Genomic DNA, 25,580 nt, shown 5'->3' with positions numbered 1-25,580 from the left:
AAACTGGAGGACAGCTGGCTAAGTAGCTGTCCAGCAGCTCAGAAAGACTTTGACCTGGGTCCCTTCTGGGCTATGGTATCTGTCCTGTAGGGTGGAGCTTAAAGAGTTTTTGGTTGGTTAGAGGGTTGGGGGACCAGCTCCCCTTTTCACACATTTCTCCTTCCCCATATACCACATACATGTAGAGTTACTCCTAAAATGTGGGGGAGAGGGTTACAGGGTCCAAAGCAAAACATGCTCTGGAGACACCCCTATTTCCAATATATTTATCCATCATGGTTAATGAAAACATTAACAGGAAACTTGAATAAGGAGATGTCCCAAAGGTACAGGAGGAAGATAGAGGAAAGCAAAAAAATAGCTGATCCTATGTAGTCATTAATAATAATAATGATAATAACTAGAATTTATCTAGCATCTTAAGATTTGTAAAAGGGTTTATAAATATCTCATTAGATCTTCACAACAACTAAGTGAGGTCAGTGATATTGTTGTGCCGATTCTGTCATATAGAGACTGAGGTTAAGTGACTTGCCCAGAACCATAAAGTTAGGAGTGTCTGATTCAAGATTTGAACTGGGATTTAACAGTGTACGATCTTACTGCCTCTACCTTCCTTGGGTGACTTGAATGGTTGTGTGAGAGACTGGTAACAGCTACTCAATTTTTTTAGCATAAGCATCAATGTCCAACAGTCCAATGTCCTTGCCCAGGAGAAAAATGGTGGGCCTAGAGTGATGGCCATATTCTATATGTGACTAGATAGACTAAATTTTATTCACAAAAATCTCCTTTGTCAGGGGTAAACTTTACTTTCTGTCCTAGAAAGACAAATGAAATCTAAGATGGATATTGAAGGCTCAACCATAACTTGCCCTTTATTATGAAATCAAAGAATAGTATATTTAGAGGTAGAAGGGATCTTTGAGGCCATCCAATTCATAACCAGGAGCAGAAACTGAGGTTAAGTCATTTACCCAAGCTCAACCAGCTACTAAGAGGTAGAATCACATTTGAACAAAGGCTCCAAGACTCCAAATCTGGGACTCTTTCTTCCTATGTTTTGACATCTTTTGAAGTTTCCACATTCTTGCAACATTGTCTGCATACTCAACAATGGCCTAGCTATCTTATTTGTTTTAAACCCTTCAATGGGAAGGTGTTAGACTTAGGATAGGACTATTTTGTTTCCTTTCCCCCTGATCCCCCATGTGTGGGAACATCTCCAAACACCCAGAGTCAATGATGCCCTCATCCATCCCCAGAGAAGTTTATGACTATCTTATCCCCCATCTCCATCAACCCTATCAGAACAGCAGATCTGCCAGGAGCGTGACTCTATTAGCTTGGCCCAGACCCGCAAGTGGTCCCAGGGTCTGTTTTGATCAGGTGAACTGCCAACCCTGTGGAAGAGCTGTTTCTCTGTACTGTTTCCTTTTTATTTTTCCCAGTTGCCATGGTAATTGGGGGAGCAATTTACCAAGGCTGACGATGGTGACACAGCTGAAGCCTGGTTCTCAACTTTCCAACAGCTCAGGCAGCCAGGTGAAGATGAGCCAGACGAGAAGGGGATTGGGGCAGGAAGGGGAATGACAAGAATCCAGTCCAGTTCTTTTCTTCCTAGGGTTCTCCATACAACCTGAGGGGTGGGAGGTGACTCGACCCTAGTCCCAGCCATTCCTGACTTATAAATTCATTAGAGCATGCACATACCCACACCTGATTGTTTTTTAGTCCTTCCACTCATTAGAAAGTAGATTGCAAACATTCCAGAACCTGTCCCCTGAGACAATTTCTATTTCTCCTGAGTTGATGTGCAAAATGATTTGAAAAGAATATATTAATGGCAAAGTGGTGTGTTGAATTATGGTTTTTGTTTGGCATCTCTGGAAGGTTTTTTGTTCTTGTGATTATGTGTGTGTATGTGTGCTTGTGCAATTGAGTGGGCTAGCTTTTCCACATGAGGCACAGAGTTGGAAGGAGGAAAGACCGAGTTAGAAGTGAACCACGGCACACAGGTGCTTTGCATGTGTGATTGGGTTGGAGAAGGAAAAAACTTCAGGCGAATGCATTCCCCTCAAACACACACACACACACACACACACACACACACACACACACACACACACCCCAAAACCTATAACCCTGTTATTCCATGAGTATATGAAAAGCAAAGAAAATAATACATAGACTCATTACAATCTGGTAAGAAGAAAAAAAAAAGACAGCTTTCAAACAGGGTTTATTCAGTCACCCATATGTCAGGGCACTTGTGAGAATGAAGAAAGTCTGATTCTTAGCTATTTTCCCCCTCCCTTTTCTTTCCTTTGGTCTCTCTCCTTCCTCCCAGGATGATACTGAAAAAGAAGGACTCAGGTCAGAACAGTTTTTAGCATCCCTCCTCACCTCCCTCCCTGGGGGAAAAGGGATTGAGATGAAGACCATCCCTATGGGCAGAAAGAGGCAAATATATTCAGGAAAAGACTAATGACACTGACGCATTAAAAGTGTTGTTTGTGAATGAAGTCAATATGGCAGTGGATTTAGGGCATGGCAAAAATCCAACCAAAAATCCCCACAGCCTCCCAAGTTGTCTTTAAGTTATTGCAGCCTGGGTAGTGGTTCTCATATTGTACTAAGGAACCAACTTGTACATTTAGGAAAAGATGGAGATAGTAACCATCAACACTCTATATTTCCAGAGGACATCCCCCCACCCTCCACACACACACACACACCCTTTCTGTTTCTCCTTGATCAGAGATATAGTTTTAGTTTGGGGATTTCATCTTTTTTTTTTAATAGCTTGTTAAATAACAGAAAAATTGGCATCTTCTGAAGAGAGAAGCACTAGGAACATCAACAAGTCCCAGACACTGAGGTGGGGGTATAGCTGGGGGAGGGAGGCAGTACTAAAGGAGCGTTTTGGAGGAGAGAAGTAAAGGGAGGAGAAAAAAATCATTCAAAATGAGCTATCATTTCTTAAGAGTTCTCTAATTGGAAAAGAATTGAGTGTGTGTGTGTGTGTGTGTGTGTGTGTGTGTGTGTGTGTGTGTGTGTGTTTCCTGATAGGGGAAAAAATGGAAATTAGATTATATAAAAGATGTATGTCTTTGAGTCCAGAGAGCTTCTTTTAATGAGGGTGGCTTGGTCTCCCCCTCCACCCCGTAAAATCGGTCAATGGAACGTCAACGTTAATTCGTTTCAGTGATGATATTAAAAAGTAAATCCCCCCCTCACGACCCTGGCTGAGCTCATCCTTGGGTCCCTGTCCCTACATATTTAAACTGCATTTTCATCTCCTGGCTTAGTGCTCTGAGAGGTGGAGAGAGTCAGCACAGGAGGAAAGAGGAAAGCAAAAACTGGTGAGCAAAGGGACCACCCTGGCTCCTTGTGGGAGACTGGGGAGAACACAGCCTTCTAAACTCCGGCTTCTAGGGAGGAGTGAGATGAGGGGAGGGGGTGGAGTTGGGTGGGGTGGGGGTGGGGAAAGAGAGCTGGGGGTGGGGAGTGATCTTGGAAAGCACAAATCAGATGAAAGGGGGGAAAGTGTGTCTCTCACCCATAGGTAAGGCAGTTTCCTTCCAACCTTGCAGCGTGCGTGCCTGAGAGTGGATGCCACCAGGTTCCAGGTCTGGCATCCTTGAAGTGAACCTGAGGCAGAGTGGAGGAGAAGGAAGAAGAGGAGAAAGGACTGCAAGCAAACGGAGTGGCCGCCAGGCGAGCAGGCAGGCACGCCAGCTCAGGAGGCTGGACTGGCACAGGGGCTCCTGAAGCAGGTGAGTTGCCAGCTTGGACATGGTCGAGCTCAACAACCCCCCCACCCCCACCCCCCCACAGCCTCGTTGCTACGGACTTGGAGCCTCCTGTCACCCCAGGGAGGAAAGGAGAGAAGCCTGAGAATTGGAGAAAGGAGGGGAGAGACGAACCAACTTTGTGTCTCTCGCCCTTCCAGTCCACCCCCTCCTCTAGACTCCTTAGCAGGATGCCCAAACTGGAAAAAGGCTGGAAGGGTGGTTCAGTGGGGAAAACGTGCAAGAACAGGGCAGCGGAGCTTTTGGCTGCCAACTTTGGCAGGATCCCCTCTCCCCATCACCCAAGCTCAGATCTGATTGCTGGCTGGGGGAAGGGTGAGAGAGGGGCTCTCTGGTTAGGCTCTTCCTCTCTTCCCCCCCCCCCCCCCAGCTCCGCTACACACACACACACACACACACACACACACACAAACACACGCAACCAGCAGCCTTGGATTTCCCTCGGCAGGGAACTGGGGCTACGGGTGGCACCAGAGGGGTTGAAAGGACTAGATGTGATATGCGTTCACTGATTTACCTGGTAAAAGTTGCGCCCTTTCTCAGGAAGGGAGAGGTTCCCCCAAGATAAGAACAGGGCTCCCAGACTCGAAGGCTGTTCGCACTGCTCTCCCCGAGCCGGAGGGGACCTTCAGGTTCCTAGCTCACATGGGGAAGCCGCTGCCCCCCACCGCTGCCTCAACCTCTAACAGAAACCTCTCCACCCCCACCACTGATGCCCGGGCGGAGTCGGCTGGAGAAACCAGGGTTTAGGGGAAGGGAAATGACCCAGGCATGATGGATTCCCTTCCTGGGAACAGGGGAGGCGGAGCGGGGAGCCCCTGGGGAGAGTTCAAGTTTCCGACTGACCCTAGGTGAGCCTTGGGGGTGCGTTTGGGGGTGAGAACGAGAGGAACTTAGAACTAGAATGGCAGTGAAATATTAGGGAGCCCAGGGTCTTCTCCCAACTAGGGCATTCTTTGGGGGGCCCTCCTCATCTCTGCCTTCAGAAGCTGAGGACAGGAGCAGGGTAGGGCTGCCCTAGAATGATACAAAGTAGGAGAAACAGAGGTAGGAGGTGGGGATTCTTTTGGGAGGGAACTAAGATTTCTGGGAGAGGGAAAAGGTAATGATGCTCTGGCATCCGAACCTCAAGTTTTAGGGAGGAGGAGGTGGGGAGGGAGCAAAGGAGAGAAAGCTGGCTGTGGCTCCCTCCTTTCTTGCCACAGTTGACTGTCAATTCCCCTACTGTCCCCTACAAGTGTTAATGGAATTCAGTTCAGGAATTGCTGTCTCCCTAGCTTCCCAGTTCAGGGTTCCTAGAGTTGCTTGATGACTCCCCCCTCCCCACTCATCTAAGGAAAAAGTAGCCAGGTCCCACGACCCAGGGTGAGAGTTTAGGGAAAGGAGTGAACCATTCCCCATTTGTCTCTGTCCCTCCTGACTTGTTTCTGTGAAAGAGAGCAGAGGTCAGAGGGCTGGGCAAAACGGGTACTGGCACTGCCACTGCCACTGGGATCAAAAGCCAAGATAAAAAAGACAGAAAGGACTCATCAAAGCATGTAGGGTGGCAGAATCAAGGGGTCCACATGATGGAGGAAAGGTTCGGACCTAATTAGCTATATAGTGATGGCTACTTAGACTTGAATATGTGTGCCCTCCTTCTTCACCTGGGGCACACATTTCCCATTTTAGGCTCTCAGTTTCAAAGTGTTGGTTGCAAAAACAAGAACAGCCCCAGTGCTGTAGAAGTCTGTGATGAAGAAAGATCAACCTTAATTCAAAATTTACTCCCCTCCCCAATCCAAAGGCATAAGAAAAACTATATGTGCCCTGCTGCTAAAAGTTGTAGGTTAACCACTCAGAGCCCCCATTCTTGGCCCATTAGTTCAAAACCCTTAGGATCATAGTTTTGGAGCCATAAGGTATCTTGGGCATCATTTCATGGAAGCCCCTCTTTTCATAGATAAGGAAATAGAGACCCAGTAAATGAAATGACTTGCCCAAAGGTTTGAAAAAGAGCTAAGAGTTGAATGTTTCCCTGTGCTCTTTTCACTGATCTTGATCGAAGCTATCACAAGAAGTGAGAGTCTGAGATGCTTTTAGTTAAAGTAAACCTAGAGAGGTAGTGCAGTAAAGGAGGATAAAATCAGGCCTTGAAGTTAGAAGAGCAGGATTTAAATACTTCTGACTCCTGGTTGTGTGACCCTGGCAAGTCATTTAATCTGTCAGGACATTCTCACAAGCACATACTCTCAAAAAGAGGGTAAAGGCCTATGGTGGCTTATTAGGATGCAGAAGCTCAAGGAGACTGTGGAGTAGTAGAATGAAGATGGGACAGGAGACTGGGAGTAGGAACCCAGGGAGAGGGCAGAAGTGTGTATAAAGGCATGGGTATAAGTCGACTCCTGCAGTAACCAAAGAAAAATGAATGCAATAGGAAGTGGGTACATATTACCATTGGTTAACTGAGCATTACTTTTTAGTGGAGGCCTGCCCCACCCTTTAGTCAGGTTATCCCCTCAATGGTGGGGGGCAGAGAGGAGGGAGGAAGCTGATCACTGATCGAGAGGGAAAGGACCCAGTAATTGGATTCTTGTTTCCATTTCCTGGTTTGGAACCAGCATGCCCTACTCTTAGTTCACAATCTCCCCTGAACGCACCCCAGCTTTCCCCTGGATTTGGGGTCACCAAAACTGCAGGAGCCTGGAATCTTTCTCTTGAATCCAGGCATCCATTTCCCCTCCCCCCCCCCATATATTCTTGAACCTGCGCAACTGGTGTATATCTATACACATCCCCTGGTCCCCAGAATAAATCGTGCCCAAGACTCTCTGAAATCAGCAGGTTCTCCGCGCTTTTGCCTCGGGGATAGAACTGGAAATTCTTATCTGTGCAAGAAAGAGCCAGAACTGAGACCAGAGTAGAAGAGGCGGGAAAGGCAGAAGGGAAAGGAACTGTCCCTGTTGTCTGGAGACAGTTTGGGGCTATTAGTTGCCAGGGAACATGAAAGCTATTCTCCTGGAGTCCAGGACAAGTCAATCTTTTGCTTTCTTTCCCTCCTTCAGATGACCAAATTCTGAAGTCCCCAGGCTCAGTCGCTTCTTGGACTAGGAAAAGATGCATGAGTGCTAGGGCTTCATACATCTGCTTGCACTTTGCTCTCCTTATCTCGCATTTCCTGGGCAGTGCCCGCCTCCCAGGACCCCAGGGAAAAGGGTGTGTGATGTTTAGTCTGGGCTGGAGTGGGAGCGGAGCTGCACTGAACTGAAGGGAGCTGAGCAGTTCGCCCACACAGCTGTGCCAAGGCTCCAGCGGACCCCTGCGCCAGGGGAGGGAGCTGTCCGTGGTCCTGAACAGGCACCCTCCGGTTCCTTTGGCCGGTAAGGAAATCGGAGGTGAGCGCTGGTGCGCCCTAAATGATCAAAAATGTAGATAGGTGTAGGGGAGAAAACCCATTTAAACTGCTTTAACGTGTGTGTGTGTGTGTGTGTGTGTGTGTGTGTGTGTGTGTGTGTGTGTGTGTTTTGGGGCAGATCTTGGCGTCTGTGCGAGTTTGTTTTAGGGTAGGGAATGTTTGAGGTTCTATGAGTTTGTTATATGTGTGTATTTTGAAGCGTGCAGATCTGTGTGATTTGGGGAGAATCTGCTTGATCTGAATTTCCTTAAAATTAAACCATTCAGCATCTGAACTTGGAGGTCCCGAAGTGTGATTTTTGAAAGATTCAAAACTGCAAAACAATGACGCTGGCTTTTATAATTCATCACTAAGGCTCATTTTGCATGGAAGTATGAGAGGTAGTTCTTATCTAACCAAAAACAATATGTAGTATTCTAGAGAAGGGCAAGGAGGCTAGAGAGGGAACTTGATACCATACATACTACAAGAGAATTGTTTGAAAGAATTGGAAATGTTGAACCTAAAGAAGAAAAGATTGTGAGATGGGAGAGAAAAGGGTAGGAATGATATGAGAAATAGCTCTCTTCAAGTATTTGAAGGTTGTCATGTGAAGAGAGAGTAGACTTGCTTTGCTTATCTGATAGGGCAAAACAAAGATCAATGAGTGGGAGCTACAGAAAGGCAGATTTCAGCTCAATCTAAAGAGAGATATCTAATTATTAGAGCTAGCCCCAAAATGTAATGAATTGCCTTGGGAAGTATCATTGAAAGTCTTTCAGTGTGGGATACATGTTAAGTATATTGCAGAGGGTATTTCTATTCAGTTGTGAGTACCACTTGATGCTCTTTGGGGTTTCTTCTAGTTCTGAGATTCTGTGATTCAAATCATTATTGGTTTGTGTGAGTTTTCTACAACCCAGAGAGCACATAATGTCTTTGCAAAGGAACAGTATGGTTTGTCCTGTCTGCATCAAACAATAATAGCATATTTGAGTTAGACGAGACCTTGGAGATCATCTAGCTGAACCTCATTTTGTTCATTAGCAAAATGAAGGCTAGAGACTTGAAATGACTTGTTCATTCCTGTTGAGTGTGAGAATCAGTACAAGAATCCAGGTCTTCTCATCTCCAAGCTGACTCTTCTTCCTACATCATATTTTCACTTCAACAGAATCAATAATATTATAAGCCCTGGAGTCAAGAGAAGCTGAGTTTAAGACCTGTCTGGAACCTCTTTTTGTTGTTTGACTGGACAAGTCACTTTTTTTCTCACTGCTCCAGTTTAGTATTCTAACATTAGAAATTGTTTAGAAGGTACTAATTTGCATTGGTAAATTAATTTCTTCACCAGGAGTTCTCTGAATTTAGGAAATTAAACCAATAGCAATGATTCACATTTCTCCAGGGGTTAAGAGCAATAAAGCACCTCTATAATAATCCTGTGAGAAAGGTGATGTGATCATACACCCATTTTGCAGATAAGAAAACTCAAGCTCAGAGAGGGCAATGAGTTGCCTGTGGCCACATAGCTAAGAAGCATCGAAGTTGGCATTTAAGCCCAAGTCTCCTGGCTTAATGGCCATGATTCCTTGACTGCCACTTATATGGGTTATCAGAAGAAAATGTTTTCAGGGGATAATAAATAAGAGCATAGATTTAGAGCTAGAAAGGAATTGAGTCCAGGACCCTCATTGAATGGATAAGGAAATTAAGACCTGCAGTGGTTAGGTGATTTACACCAGGTCACATAAGTAATTAGAGCCAGAACTAAGATTTGAACCCAGGTTTTCTGACTCCAGATTCAGTGTTTTTTTTTCCATGAAGAGTGTCCTCCTAATGCTCCAGTCTCATCCAATGTCAGCCCCAAATTCATATTTAATGTTGGACTTCATTCCCCTTAGGGTGACTCAGGCATGCCTTTGGAGAGCATATCCCTGGGAAAATGATCCACATGGTGAATTTACTTGTAGAGAATAATTGTGAGAAACAAGAGGCCTGGTTTATTTTATACCGACCTCAGCAAAGCAGTTGCTTTGAATGCATTTCAATAGTTAGTATTCAGCATGAAGGTGACCCCATCCAGCCTTTCCAAACTGGACATAGACTCCTTTTTCCTTGATGACCTCAGGATTACTAGGTTGAACATGCTCTTAAAAACAGAGTTCTTCAAACTGTGAGAGCAGGAAGACAAACTAAGAATGACCTGTTGTCTTTGAGCATAAGCTGTATGACACTTATCAGGGAGACTGTAGCTTATTTAAATAAGATTGCATTAACTGACCACTAAAGTTTCCTTCCAATCTTGCCATTCTTTGGTTCCAAGAATTAACATATCTAAATCCACTCTCAATGGATTGTTTGTTTTGTGTCACCTCTATGAGATTCATTGTATAACCTTATCCAGTAGAGATGTCTGAGCAAAATGAAAGAAAATGAAGTCACCTACAATATGCCAAATTACCAGAAGGAAAAGAAAACCTTTTGATTCATGACAAACCCCCTAGTGAAGCAAGAACTCAGAGATACAACTTATGCCAGTGTCAACTGAAAGACTGCCAACTAAAGAAGCAGAAGACCTGAGTTCCAGTCAAGATTCTGCCTCTAGCTAACTTTTTGTCCTAGAGAAAATTTCTCTACCTCAGTTTCTAAATTTGTAAAGTGAAGTTGATTGATCTGGATGAGCTCCAAAGTTCATTCCTACTCTGAAATTCTAGTTAGCATTCCATTTATGGAGATCTTATTAATCACTATTATTAGAAATAACTCCTAATGTAAGAAAGAAAGCCCTGACTGATAGAATGAGAGAAGGAAACCATAGAGTGGTTGCAATTATGCAATATAGTAATGAGTAGTAGGGAAATTTATTACTTGGAAACTTCCAGTGAATTCACAGTTGTGTATTTTTTCTCCTTTTAACTTATTCCCCAAATTCTGATATTGTTTTGTCTATCCTTTGAAAAGATGCTTCTTAGTAGTCAGTTACCAGAATAATAAGTCATTTATGCTCCTTAAGTAGAGTAAGATAGCTGACTAAACATATTTAAAAACAAAAAAAGAAGGAAATGGAATTTTGGTCTTCAATTCATTACTGTATTTTTTTTTTCTGTTTTCAGAAACATTGGGACTTTGTGGTGTAATGGGTAGAGTGCCAGTCTTGGAGCTAATAAAACATAGATTCAAGTTTTGCCTTTTTCACCTCACTTTCACTTTGAGCAAGACATTTAACATCTCTGAGCTTCAATTTCATGATCTGAAAAAAAATGAGTTCCTTAGACCAGAATTGTAGCATCAAACTCATAGAAATTTGCACCGCTAAACCATGCATAAAAGATCCCTGGGACACATTATCTGTGTCCTATTGTATTTCTATTTATTTGTCAAATATTTCAAAAATTTACATTTTAAATCTGGTGCTGGCTCTGGACTTGACCCTATAGGATATGATCTACATCTGTGATCCTCAGACGACTTGTTTTGCTTGAACCCAGAAGGCAGAACAAAGCGCTCTGAATGGAAGTTAGAGAGAGGTAGATTTGAGCTGATTTTAAGGAAAAGTTTGCTAACAAATAGAGATGTCTAAAAGTTAATTTGGCTAAGTTGGAGAAGTAATGAGTTTCTTCTATCTAGATATCTTCAAATAAAGACAAGATACCATCTTTTATATAGCAGATGCTTGCTCAAGTCAGGGTTCCATTTCTGAAATTCTGTGATTCTGTAAAATATCTTAGTAAGCACTCAGTCATGATAGACACTTAATAAATGTTGAATTGAATGTGTTCAAATGGATACAGACCATGTTTTTAAAAGCACTGAAGAATGTGAAATTACAGCATTGGAAAGACTCTCTACAGGTCATAGTCTACCCCCCTTCATCCAAGCATAGTTGCATTTATGCTAGCTCAGATTAGACACATAGCTGCCTAGGGAAGATTCCTCAACCTCCAGTGGGGACTCTTGCTCCTCCAGCACTTCAGGGATCTGTAATTCTGTAATGACCATAATAACTCTCAATAACTAGGGTTAAGTAATTGCCAGAAAGTTCTCTTTTTATCTGCTTGTCGCACTGCGGGTTATAAAGTTGGTCCATTTTGTAAGCAATTTCTCCTCAAACTATTTCAGATGGGAAATAAATAAAGCTGTAGGTGAGTTTAGGACACTCTGTAAACCCCAGCCATATCCATGTGCAGTAGTTTCTGAGGGTCTCCAGTGAGGTGGCTTTTTCAGGCATTTTAACAAGGCTTATCTTCAGCCATGTCCTCAATTCTTGGGGCAGGGAAAGAGCAGAGGGAACTGGACCTCTGATTTCAATGGTATAAAGAATTTCCTGATAGACTCCTGCCAATGCAGATATGCACTCTTCTTGAAGCTTAGAGTCTTAGTGAATTGTTTGGGGATATTAAGAGGTTAAATGACTTGCTTAGAGAGACATTGGTCAGTGTTTTTGGAATCTGAGACCAGTTCTCCATCCATTAGCCATACAGCCTAATGTTTTATTATTAAAACATACAAAAAGCATCAAAATGACAGTATTTCTTCCCTTTTTTGCTCTAAGTATAACCTTAGAAGCAGTATGGCATGGCACTTAGAGGGCCAGACTTGTAAGTGGAGCCCTGCCTCAGACACATATCTTTATTACTATTCAGTCATTTTAGTCTTATCTAACTCTTTGTGACCCCATTTGGAGTTTTCTTGGCAAAGATGCTAGAGTGATTTGCCATCTCCTTCTCCAGCTCATTTTTACAGAGGAGGAAACTGAGACAAACAAGTATTAAATGGTCATGCAACAAGTGTCCCCGGTCACATTTGAACTCAGGTGGATGAGTCTTCGAGACTACCGACCTGTGCACTATCCACTGTGCCACTTAGCTGCCTGTGATGTATACTAGCTGTGCCATATTGGCATAGCCACTGAAACACTCTGAGCTTCCATTTCCTCACCTGAGAAAATGGAGGTAATAAGAATGTCTATCTCAAGGACTTGTTATGATGACAGGGATTTTTTTTTTTCTTTCTCACCTGGGCTACATATAAGTGTTACTCTCAGGTCTAATTACACTACTGATGGACAGAAGGAATTTGATTTGCTCTGTTTCCTTACTGGGCTTGTTTGCTCCTCTTTAGGCATCCTAGTACTCCTCCAATTCTGAAGGCTTCCACATTGATTCTGAAGTTAAGGTGGACACTGATCATCCTTGCTTACTGCAGCTCAGAGCTTCTGAGTTCAAGGGATCTGTCAGCCTCAGGCTATACCACCACTCTCTGCTGATAAAACTGCAGAAAGCATCAAACCTATATAAAATATGAACTAATGAGTCTGGATATGTGCCAAATGTGCATTTCATACATTCATTCATTTATTTGACCACAAGATAAGAAAGCATGATGATGATGATGATGATGAATAGATAAAGAAACAGAGATAGAGATAGAAGATAAAGAGACCAGATGAATAGATTGATATATGATAAAGAAAAACATATGGACAGATATAAATAATAGATGAACAGAGGTAGATAAGCATGTGTGTATATAAAATGATAGTTGGTCAGATGGATGGAAATGGGTGGCTGGATCGATAGGTAGGTAGATAGATAGATCAATCAATTGTCATTGATTGAAATATTATTCAGTGCTTACCATGTGTTAGGCATCACACTAACAATGCGGATACCAATACAAGTAAGCATGACAGTTCTAATATTCGAGGAGTATATATGCTAATGAATGGCTGAAAAAAAATTGTACTTGAAAATTTCCTTCCATTCCCAAAAAATCTATCTTGTTCCCTCCCCTTCTTCGGGATGTGTGAATTTATTTGTGATTAGAAAAAATTCTCAAATGGAAACTTCACAAAGATCAGGACAGAATGCTGGATATAGCATTAGGAAAAACCCAAATTCACATCCTGCCTCAGATACTTAATTAGCTGTGTGACCTTGAACAAGCCACCTTTGCCTCCTTGGGCCTCAGGTGCCTCATCTGTAAAATGAGAGTGTTGGACTTGATGGCCTTTAAAGTCCCTTCCAACTCTAAATTTAGGATCCTTATACTCTTGGAGAGTTCCCTGGGGATACGAAGAGATTATAATACTTGCCCAGGATTAATCCCTGTAGTATGTGACAGAGGTAGGTCAGTCCATTTTCGGTAATATACTATTATCTTTCATCCCAATGCTTTACAGATACAAAATGCCTCCTACCAGTCCCTTAGCACATTTTATCCTTAATCGCAGACTGCCTTCCCTCACTACCCTCTAAAATAACTTAAGTATTATCATCTTCAATTTATAGATTCAGAAACAAAATCTCAGAGAAGTCAAGAGCCTTGTTTAGACCACATAGTAAGTCAATAAGTCTTGGCACCTGGTCTTCTTGCTCTGAGGCTGGTGTTCCATATACACAGTTTGTTCATTGATTCATCTCTGCCAGACTAATAATAAATAAATAAATGGAGGTTCCCCCCAATTCACTCACTCAATTCCCCTTGATACCACACTGTGGTGTGGAGGGGATCCTGGATCTTCCAAGGCTATGAATCATTTAGCTCTAAAGTTGGAAGGGACCAAAGATGTCATCTAGTTCAACTCTTTCTTTTTACAGATGAGCAAACTGAATTCCATAGATATAATTTTACTTACCTAATGTCACAAGGAGGAAAAATAAAAGGCAAAACATAAACCCAATGCAGGTCAGTCTGTCAGTCAATGAAACTTTATTCAACTAGTGTCTTAGGTAGACACTGAACTAAGTGCTGGGGATACAAGGAAAAGCAAAACCACTTCCTGCTCTTAAAGGATTTGCATACTAATAGAGGAGACATTATAAGTTTCTGCACAAAATACTCCCATCTGTGGGTATGTATGTTTCTCTCATATTTCAGTAATGTCCAACTTCTCATGGTCCCATTTGGATTTTTTTTTGCAGAGAGACTGGAGTGGTTTGCATTTCCTTCTCTGGCTCATTGTATAGACAAGGAAGCTAAGGTAAATAGGGTTAAGTGATTTTTACCCTGGGTTATTCAGCTAATAAATGTCTGAGACTAGATTTGAACTCAGGAGGATGTAACTTTCTGACTCTAGAGTGGTACTCTAACCACTGGGCTACCCCAGCATCCCTACTCCCATCTCAAGACTGCAAGTATTTGCATTAGTTGTTCCCTCATTCCTGCAATATTCTCCTTTCTCATCTCTGCCTCCTGCCTTCCCCATCTTCTACATAAAGTTTATCCTGATCCCTCTCAATACTAGTACCTTTCTTCTGTCGATTATCTCCAATTTGTCCTGTATAAATCTTGTTTATTTGCACATAATTGCTTGACTATTGCCTCCCCCATTAGATAGTGAGCTCCTTGAGAGCAGGACCTGTCATTTGCCTTCCTCTGTAATCCCCAGGATAGAGCCTGGCATATGAAAAGCACTTCATAAATGATTATTGATTGACTGATTGATACAAAATGCCTACAGAATAGAAGGTGGCCTGAGTCTGTGCTCAGAGGCCCAATCTTGTTATATTCAAAGAGGCTCAAGTTGGCTGAAGAATAATGGATTTTTAAGCCATAGCAACTCTCTGAGACTGTATCTACTATGTCACAAAGGGGTCATGATCTGCGTTGGCAGAAGGGCACCCAGACCGATGAAATCACAGATGCTTGAAGTATTTTTCACTCAATTGACTGGTTGTTTTGTCATTGTCTAGACACAAACTTAATCAGAACTTTCTCACCATAGAAAATTTTCCTGAATCTCCTAAGAAGGGAAAATTTTTCATTCTTTTTTTCTCATCTTTTCTCCTTTCCTCCCTACCCTCTTCCCTCACATCTTCATTCCTATTCCCAATCGATCTGTAGCCAATGGCTCCAAGAGCTGATAGGGACCTTGGACAGCATCAGTAATCATAATAAATACTGAACATATTTACTTAACATTTTGGGGTTTGTGAAGCACTTTTTCCTACAATGCCTTCTTCCTTGAGGTTTTCTTGACATTTTAATCGGAACTATGAGTCATACTTCCCTATGAAAAGTAGAGACAATGTCATTCATTGCTGCTAAAGACCCTCACAACTTTTGGTTGTGTTAAATGGAACAGAAAGGAATCCCATTGGGTAGATGTTACCTTATAAATGAACACTCTCATCATCATCCCCATCTTTACAGATGAGGAAATTGAGGCCCAAAAAGTTGAAAGGAATTGCCCAAGATCACACAACTAATTAGTGGCAGCAGCGAAGCTGGAAGGCAGGTCTACCCATCCCAGATCAGTGCTCTTTCCATTTCCCCCACACTCCTGCTGTTCTCCTTTTTCTCTTTTCCCTGAAAACTAATCATGTGGTTAACCAGTGTGTCACTGTGTTTGTCATGGACGTCTTTCTTATGTTTTCCCTCGGCATTTTAATTAGGGCTGTGAGTCATTCTTCTCTATGAAAGCCAGTGACAGTGTCATTTATTGCTGTTTAGGGTCCTAATTGAGCCTTTTCTCTCATTCTGGTTGCATTGGGAACATTAACCACGGAGCCAGTGATGCTTCCTCCTTGTCAGCAGAAGAATAGACTCTAGAGCTCTGAGAAATTGAGATCATAGGATCTCAAAGTGGCTCATCAGATCCATCCCTCTACAGTGTACCCACAATCAGTCATCTACCCTTTTCTCAAAAGCCCCCACTGAGCAGGAACCCACTACTTCCCCAAGCAGTATTCTACATTCAGACAACTCTAATTATCGGTAACTTTTTGTGACATTACATATGAAGGATATTGATAAAGTGGAGAGTACCTAGATCCATATAACAAGGGTGATGATGGGTCTTGGGATCATATGGTATAAGTACTGTTTGAAAAGTTGGAGCAGGGAAGGTGTGTGTGTGTGTGTGTGGCGGGGGGGGTAACGTTTAGTCTGGAGACGGAGGAACTGCTTGGTCATAGGATCATAAATTTGGAGCTGAAAGGAAACTCAGAGGTGATTGAGTTCAACCCTCTCATCTTACATATGGGGGACTACAACTCAGAGAAGTTAGCAAATTTACCGAGAGTCCCACAGTTAATAAACATCAATATATCTAAATCTCCCCCAGGGAGGTGTTATGGGTACTTTTGGGAGGATTTTAAAGAGGTTGAGGGAGTGATAATTTTAAGAAAGAAGAGAAAAAAATGTGCTCGAATTTGAACACTGTTCTTCCCCAATTTCAGTACCCATTCATCATCCCAACTTCTCCATTGTGTTCAAGTATCTGAAAGACTGTCATGGACAAGAGGTATTCAAATTATTTTGCTTGACCCCAAGAAACAAGACTAAGAGCAGCAGACGGCAGGTACACAGAGAGATTTTGAGCAGGTAGAATGGACCATCCTGGGAAATAATGAACTCTTTCTTCACTGGAAATCTTTAAGCAAAGATGGCCCCATTTATTGGGTTATGATGTAAAAAAGAACCTAGTTCAAGTCTGAGGTGGAACAAAAAACCTCACTCGGAGATTTTCCTTTCAGCTCTGAGATTCTAAGATTCTGATCTCCTATCTGCTTCCCCCTTTCTCATTTCCCCCTGCATTGTCGCTGACTGCCTTCTGGGGCCAAGTGGAATAAGTCTTGACAGCCCAACAAATACTTGAAGATAGATATTAGTTTGAAGTTCATTCTAGGAATATGTTCCTAAGTTGTCCTTTCCATCACTGATCTTGTTTATTCTTTTTATGCCTTTCAGCCCTGGGCTTTCTAAAATTGTTTTTTAAATATCTAGCTTCATTTTTTTATATCAGAGTCATGCACTCTCTGGTAAGCTGATTCCAGCTAAACATTATGACTAGTGGTATGAAGATGGTGTGAAGGGCAGCTAAGTGGTGTAGCAGATAGAGGGCCAGGTCTGAAGTCAGGAAGATCTGAGTTCAAATCCTACCTCAGACATTTACTATCTCTGTGAACTTAGACAAGTCACTTTGCCTCAGTTTCCTTATCTGTCAAATGAACTGGAGAAGGAAATGGCAATCCACTTGGGTTTCTTTCCCAGGAAAATTCCACATGGGATCATGAAGAGTCAAACACAATTGAAATGACATCTATCTATCTAGCTATATCTATATCTATGTATCTCTCTCTCTCTCTCTCTCTCTCTCTCTCTCTCTCTCTATATATATATATATATATATATATATATATGTACATATATATAAAATCTCCCCCAATGAGATGTTTTTGGTATATAATATATAACATATTATAATATAAAATATGTTTTTGGTATATTAACATACACAGTCATCAAATGAGAGCTGTGAAGAGGAACTCTCTCCTGGACCACCCTAGGGCATCTCTCCACAAGCTTCCCAAATAACCTCCACACCAGATAGAAGTTCACTTAGGGTTCAGAAGCAAATACACACTATTCAGTGCTTTGGGTAGCACAAAAATCCATCATGAAGCAAAAAAAAAAAGAGGAATTAAAATTTCAAAACAGGTGGGAGTCTCAAGATTTTAGTCTGGATTTTGAATCTCTCCCAGAAAATTGATTTGAAAACACATTTGTTTGGTACAGCCAACTCTTCATCTGATAGCATCCAATTAGCTAAGGAGGTGGAAAGCAATTAGTCTGTTGAAATAGTTTCAGTATTAGGTCAGCAATCAATCTTTATCTCCTACAACTCATCTTCAAGTACCCAGCCTTCTGGCTAACCCAGATTCCTTATCTCTCTATTCATGTCCGGTTTCTCACCCACTTGCTTGCCCTTACCCACATCCTTTGCAATAATTACAAATCCCTCCTGGAAAGTCAACTTTTCTTGCCCTACAGAAACTGATTTTTGCTTCCTCTGAAATCCCGAAACACTTTATTTTGTGTCTTTCCAATGCCTGGATCTCACTCTCCCTTATTTGTGGGCACATCAGCAGGAACACAATAGAAGGAACACAACATGGAATCTGAAGTGACTATGTGACTTTAGACAAATCATTTTCCTTGTCTGACTCTCAATTGTAAAATTCAATTAAACAATAAATATAATGATAATAATGATTTCCAACATTTATGTATTAATTAAGGTTTGCGAAGGACTCTATAATTTATCTCATTTGATCCACATAATAGTCCTGTGGGAGGTCATTACAATTGTTATTCCCATTTTACAAATGAGGAAATTGAGGCAGGAAGCAATTATAAGTGATTTGCCCAGGCTCACACATCTAGCTAAATATCTGAAGCAGGATCCAAAGCCAGGTCTTCCTGACTCCAAGTCCATTGCTTGATCTACTAGGTCACACAACTGCTCAACAATCATGAGACTCAAATCACTCTGGCTCTCATGGATTGGCCAACAATAGGTCCCAGCCCAAGTCCCACTTGGTCATTGTTGGAGCCTTGATGGTTCAGAGTGAATGTAAATAGCAATTGTTTCTGTTTTGACCAGAAAGTCTTCCCCATTTGGCCTGAGAGTCTTCCCCTCCCAGACTGATTTTTTTATACTAGGCAAAAGAGGTCATTCTTTGCCTCATTTCTTACCTAGTCTTAATCACTGAATGGCCTTTTCTCAGTCAAACTGAGATTTGAAAAGGACTTAGCTTTAAAAGGTATTCTGCTACATCCAGAACCATGTCTAGTCATCCTGATCTACATCTGGTCATTGGACCCAGATGATTCCAGAGGAGAAAGTGAGGCTGGTGACTTTACAAAGCTCCCCACCCACTTAAATCCAATTCACTGGCAAGTCATGGCATCACCTTCCTGATGTCAGAGTCTTCTTTGAGAACAAAGGACAAATAACAATAATAATAATTTGCACTAGACGCTAGGCACAGGCATTTGCACTTGTGTCTGACTCTATGATCCAAACTGGGATTTCTTGGCAAAGATACTGGAGTGGCTTGTCATTTCCTTTTCCTGGTCATTTTGCAGGTGAGGAAACTGAGGCAAACGGGATTAAGTGACTTACCAAGGGTCATTCAGCTAGTAAGTGCCTGGAGTCAGATTTGAACTCAGAAGATGAATCTTCCTAAAGACCAGTAGTTGATCCACTATGCCACCTAGCTGCCAAGGATTCTAGGTATACAAAGATAAAAATGAGACCACCAAAGACTAGGTGAGGAAGAGAATATGTATTTATTTAGTGCCTACTGAATGACAGACACTGTGCTTAGCCTTTGACAAAAATGATCTCATTTGGGCGACTAGGTGGCAAAGTGGATAAAGCACCAGCCCTGGAGTCAGGAGTACCTGGGTTCAAATCCGATCTCAGACACTTAATAATTACCTAGCTATGTGGCTTTGGGCAAGCCACTTAATCCCATTTGCCTTGCAAAAAAAAAACCCTTTAAAAAAAGGATCTCATTTGATAATACAAACTGAATTTAATTGATTGTGTAATATAGTTTTGGTCCTGTGGGACATGTTGCTGTAGAAATGCTGTGGAAAGAACACAACCTATCTGACCTTGGGCTAGTCACAGTTCTCTGGGCTCAGTTTGCCCAGAATGCTATGAAAGTTTCCCCCCCCAGCTCTGATGAATGAGTCACCAAGCATTTATTAAATACTTAACTCTGAACTAAGCACTTTGCTAAATGCTAGGATTACAAATAAAGGGAATCCCTGCCCCACAAAGAGAATTCAGTCTAAATCTATGATCCTAGGATCTAACTGTGTCAAACATCAAGTGACAGGCCTCTTTTTAATGTGATATTAATTAATATCAATGTGAAAATTATATAATTAATATAAATAAAAGCATTCGTATAAGTATCAATCACTTTTAAATCTCATTAATTAATATTAATCATAATTATCTAATATTAATGATTTTATTCATGCATTAGTGTCTCTTTAAATGTGATATTAGACTGCATTAGTGTTAGTGTCCAGGAAGAAGGACTTGATAGTCCCTCTGCCTTCTGCCTTAGTAACAATCCTTCTGGTGTCCTGAGTTCAGTGTCCTGACAAATCCTTGTGTTCAATTGGCATTGCCAGAGACCAGAAGAGTATCATCCACTGAAGGGTAATCAGAATGGCTCAAGATTCTGCTTTAAGAAGTTTGTTTGAGGGGGCGGCTAGGTAGCGGCTAGGTGGCGCAGTAGATAAAGCACCGGCCCTGGAGTCAGGAGTACCTGGGTTCAAATCCGGTCTCAGACACTTAATAATTACACAGCTGTGTGGCCTTGGGCAAGCCACTTAACCCCGTTTGCCTTGTAAAAAAAAATGAAGTTTGTTTGAGAGAACATGGATTGTTTAACCTGAAGAAGATAAAACTGGGCCAAGGCTTCAAGTATTCAAAAGATTGTTATTAAGAAACTAGAAGCAATGAATAGAAGTTGCAGAAAGGTCAAATTAGCTTTCATTCAAAGAAAATTTCCTCTCAATTAATGCTGTCCAAAAGTGAAGTACTTGCCTTAAGGAAAGGTGGGTTCCCCCTCATTGTCTCAGGGTTCCTTGTGGAGCCTCAGTCTGTACTCAGTCATCACTTCCTACTCCCAAATTCTGTGATTCTGTTGAATTTTTTTTAGGTTTTTGCAAGGCAAATGAGGTTAAGTGGCTTGCCCAAGGCCACACAGCTAGGTAATTATTAAGTGTCTGAGACCGGATTTGAACCCAGGCACTCCTCACTCCAAGGCCGGGGCTTTATCCACTACACCACCTAGCCACCCCTGAACTTTCTTTTGAAAGTTATAAAAAAGTCAATGTGGTATAGTTTAGAAAAGGGTATTGGGGTGGCAGCAGAGGAAGAAATCCGTGATATTTTATAAACTTCTGTTCTGTAGATCCCAATCAGATTTGTCTATGTCACAATAGGGTTGCTGGGGTATATGCCAGTGGTCATCACGTATGCTGTAAAAGTAGCAGATCAAGATGGTGCCATCTTTTATGAAACCAAGGACCAATTACTGAGCAACAACCATGGGATTTGGGGACTGGGCATTCCCATGGGTTCAAGTCCAGGTCCTAGCATTCCCTGGGTAAACTGAGATTATTATTGTTCAGTCATTTTTCAGTCGTGTCTGACTTTTTTTGTTCAGTCATTTTTCATTCATGTCTGACTTCATGAATCCATTTGGGACAAAGAAATGGAAGTGGTTTTTCACTTTCTTCTCCCATTCATTTTACAGACAAGGAAACTGAGGCAAGTCTCAGAATTATTAGGTGTCTGAGTTAGGGAGACTTCAGGTTTAGTGCTCTATACACTGCACCCTAATCTAGGATAAGTCACATAAACTCTGAACCAAATGAAATTTACTCCTTCCTCATCTCTGTTTCCTAGAATCCTTATTCCCTTCAAAGTTCAGTATATATCTCTTACATGAATCCTTTTGCAATCCCTCCAGTTACTATTAGATTTTTCCATCCCATATACTTGAATGTACACCTTTTGTCTCCCTTGAAAGAATGTAAGCTTCTTGAGGGCAAAGAATATTTCATTTTTATCTTTGAATTGCCTGGTATCTAGCATGGCACACATAGTAGGAGACAAATAAATGTTTGTTGGTTGATTAATTGATAAAAGAAAAAGGGAATTTTGTTCACCTTTTGTTAGAATAAATAGGGCATGCCATGCTCTGATTTCAAGAGAAAAGTGCTGATAGAAAAGAATTATTTTATCCCAAGAAAAAGTGATGGACATAGGAATGAAACCTATCATTTCACCTTTGCTTAAAGCAAAATGGTATAATGAGAGGAAAAAGGAGAAAAAGGCAGGCAGGGAAGCTTTCCTCCAGCTAGGGCATTTAGAAGTCCATTATAAGGTCTCTAGAGTTCACCAAATGAATGCTAAAACTCTGAATACATCAAATCTTTCTCACATGAAATAAGACATCAGAAAACTGCACCCCACTGCAGAGGGTAGGGAGAGAAGTTTGAAATGAGAATCAGAACTACTTTCCAGTTCTGTTATTTGCTAATTGTACAACACTGGCCAAGACATTTTTGCAGACTGGGTCTCAGTTTCCCTCTCTCTTAAGTAGGAGGCCAGGATAGATGATTCCTAAAGTCACTTTCAATCACTAGTGTCCTACAGCTTGAGGGATACAATCATTAAATTTTCAGGCTGAGCATTTGCACCTCAGGCAAATACTACAAACCAGGGCTTAATTTATTGTTTTGTTGATTTACAAACTTAAGAAAGTCATGGAAAAATATATAATGCAATTATATTTAAAAGTGTGTCTGCATAGTTTTTGAGAGCCATAGGTAAGACACCCGCCATTCACTACTTCCTGTTCTGATGTTACAGGTCATTAGCCACATGATCATTTTTTAGAATTCCAGAATCTATCTTCTTCTTCTATTTTCCATGCTAATTCTTTTTTTCCACAAAAATGGAACTATTTCCTTTCTCTAACTTGGCAGGAAAGAAAAAGGAAAATTTATCATATCTAGCTTTCATCTAAATGCTAGAGTAGCAAGGAAATAAGATACAGAATCATATTTTATATTCATATGAATATATTCAATGAATAAATATTTATATATTCATTGAACTAGAAGAGATCTACCTTCAAAATCAGCCCCATAGGTAAAATGACAATGTTTCAGTTTCCCTTTTTAGATACCTTTGTTGAAGGAAAAAATCCAATTTGAAAATGCAAAAATACCCAGTTTGATAAGGCTTTGAAAACACTTTAAAAAAAACCCAAATGTAATATAGTAGCTTAACAAATCTAGTTCTTACGGGAGATCAACTCTCCCTGAGAGAATAAGTGAACATCATCTGCAATGGCTCTCTTCCACCCTATTGATAAAATGAGCCAGTGACACATCTCTTCACAGGACAACAGGATAACAAAATGCCCCCAAACTACCATGAAAATGGCAGTGATTAACCATGTCGGTCACCATTCCCAAAAAACCACTGAGCACTAATTTGCTGCTAAGATGAAGTGTTTAAATACCACCCATCTCATTTGGAAACTGAGTCAACTACTATTTAGTGATACCTGAGGCTTTTTATTTTTTATTAAGAGCCCTCAGCATGAATTGCTTGAAAGGATATTTCATTCAATTTTCCATCTGGATGGGAACAATGCTCTTTTAATAGACAACTCGCCAATGCACTCTTTGGCTGGGCAGCGTGGAGAGAACAAGGAGGCAAAGGGCTTGCTATCCTCAGCCTTAGCCAACCCACAATTGAAGGATTCTGTTTAGTTCTGAGAACTGTAGGTCATCCCGTGGAGGGCAGCCAGGAAGATAAAGATTTTTAGGATCATGTCATACAAGCATCTATTGAAAGAACTAAGTATGTTTATCCTGGAGAAAGGAAGGAAGAAAGGAAACACTTATTTGGTGCCCACAAAGTGCAAATACAAGTATTACTTAATGGGATCCTCACAACAACCCTTGGAGCTGTTATTATCCCCATTTTGTTATTCAGAAAATTGAGGCAGATAGAGGATAAATGACATCACCAGGGTAACACCTGCTAATAATATTTGTGGCAGGATTTGGACCCCTGAGTTCTCATCTGGGTTCTCTCTAGAAGAGATTCACCTTACCAGAGGTATTCAGACAAAAGCAGCACTTCTCGGGAATTTTGGAGAGAAGTTTGTTAGTCTAGGTTGGTTAGCTATAGACTGAATCATTTTTGAGGTTTCTTCCAACTCTGAGAGTCTGGGAATCTTGGAGAGAGTCACTGGTAGTATCTTCTGGGAGAAGAGAAATAAAGCACCTGTGCTTTATGATAGGAGGAAGATCAATGAGTGAGGAGGTAAAGAAAGGAAAGGATCTGTGGACCAAGGACAGCTCCCTCGATTGGGTCAGCCCCCTCCCCACCCCCTACCACCCTAGAAATCACAGGAATAAAGGATCTCTGATTGGAAATCCAAGTGACTTCAGAGATCATGGATTCCAATTAAGGCCCAGGAAGAAAGGCAAATTTAGAGCCAGAGATAAAATGATAAAATATAGAATATCAGAGTCTGAATGTGCTTTAGAACTTGGATGCCTGAAAGGCCCTTAGAGCACAAAGCTGAGAGGGACTTTAGAACACAAAATGGTCAAACTCGGAGAGCCTTTAGAACAATTATGCTAAACCTACAGTCCATGGACCCCTTCAGGAGATTTCAGAAAGAAATTCAAGTTAAGAGAACTGGGAGAGGGGCAGCTAGGCGGCACAGTGGATAGAGCGCCGGCCCTGGAGTCAGGAGGACCTGAGTTTAAATCCAGCCTCAGACACTTAATAATTACCTAGTTGTGTGACCTTGGACAAGCCACATAACCCCATATGTCTTGCAAAAACCTGAGAGAGAGAGAGAGAGAGAGAGAGAGAGAGAGAGAGAGAGAGAGAGAGAGAGAGAGAAGAGTCATAGACTATAGAATCCTGGAACTTGTAGAGGACCCTAATAATCTAACTCACAGCCCTTTTCAGATAGGACTCAGTGAGGGTAAATGTGTTGCTCCAAGTCTCGAGTCTGAGTCTAGAACCCAGCTCCTCTCCCAATCCAGTGCCAGCTCCATAGCCCCAGACTTTCCCCTGCTTATTCTGCAGATTTGGGGATGGGGGAAAGAAGAATTGCAAGGCTATAGCAATGAGCTGCCAGCATGGGAGAGGGCACCAAATGGATTCCTAGTTGTTATATTCTTTGGGGAGAGACTGAAAATTAGTAGTTTGGGTTCTGTTAAGTAGCTGACTTTTTTTTAAGATGAGAAAAAGGATTGTTTGGGATTTTGAATGCTTTCGTGTAAACATTTACATTTCCAAATGAAGAATAATTGTTGAACTAAGGTTTATTTTCACCAAAGAAGCATGACTGTCCTCCAGCAAGGTCCTACTCCAGTGCCTCATCATGGCAGGGAGGTCACCCTGGACTCCAAAACTCTGCCAAGACAGCACAAGCCCTGGCTAGTCCCACACAGTGGGAGAAGCTTCCAGGAAAGTCCTGGTGACAGACTGTGTCTGACATCTAAGAAGCAGTCTAGCTCAGACTCAGAGAGGCTCATCACCAGGTGGGCTGCAATGAGGTGACTTTTTTTAGTCTAGAGATCTCTCAGTGATCATCCCCTAAAGCATAATTGAGCTCCCTTGAAAGGTAGTGAATTCATCCTCAGTGGAAGTATTCAAGAAGTTAGCTCACCACTTGTTGGGTGTCACTTATGGGGATCTAGGTGGTGTGTGGACCTACGGTAAGAAGATCGAATTCAAATATGGCCTCAGACACTAGTTTATGACCATGGGTAGATAATTTAACACTGTTTGCCTCAGTTTCCTCATCTGTAAATAAGATGAAGAAGGAAATGGCATACCATTTCAGTATCTCTGCCAAGAAAATCCCCCAAAGGGAGCACAAAGCATCAGACATGGCTGAAATGACTAAACAACTACATAAGTGATTTTTATTCAGGTACCAGTACCGTTACAGAGATGAGGTTCTGTGACTCAGATTCTGGGTTGTTCTCCATGTTAGTAAAGAGAGTTCTCACATCAAGAAATCACA

The 25,580-nt window shown here is 41.7% G+C and overlaps 1 protein-coding gene and 1 long non-coding RNA gene across 6 annotated transcripts in view; one reads left to right on the top strand and one right to left on the bottom strand.

Annotated features, from left to right (window-relative positions):
* The window catches only part of LOC141501700 (uncharacterized), a 241,135-nt gene that overhangs the window by 92,389 nt on the left and 123,166 nt on the right, over positions 1–25,580 (bottom strand). The gene's annotated exons all lie outside the window — the stretch shown is intronic.
* The window catches only part of NOS1 (nitric oxide synthase 1), a 244,590-nt gene that overhangs the window by 109,967 nt on the left and 109,043 nt on the right, over positions 1–25,580 (top strand). For all 5 annotated transcript variants that reach the window (XM_074205930.1, XM_074205929.1, XM_074205925.1 and 2 more), the window contains one exon: positions 3,597–3,779. The gene's annotated coding sequence lies outside the window, so the exon portion shown is untranslated. The remainder of the gene's footprint in view (positions 1–3,596; positions 3,780–25,580) is intronic.

This window comes from Macrotis lagotis, chromosome X (genome assembly GCF_037893015.1).
Source record: "Macrotis lagotis isolate mMagLag1 chromosome X, bilby.v1.9.chrom.fasta, whole genome shotgun sequence".
NCBI lineage: Eukaryota > Metazoa > Chordata > Mammalia > Peramelemorphia > Peramelidae > Macrotis > Macrotis lagotis.
The sequence above is the reverse complement of the archived record's forward strand: the minus strand, read 5'-3'. Positions and strand labels throughout refer to the sequence as shown.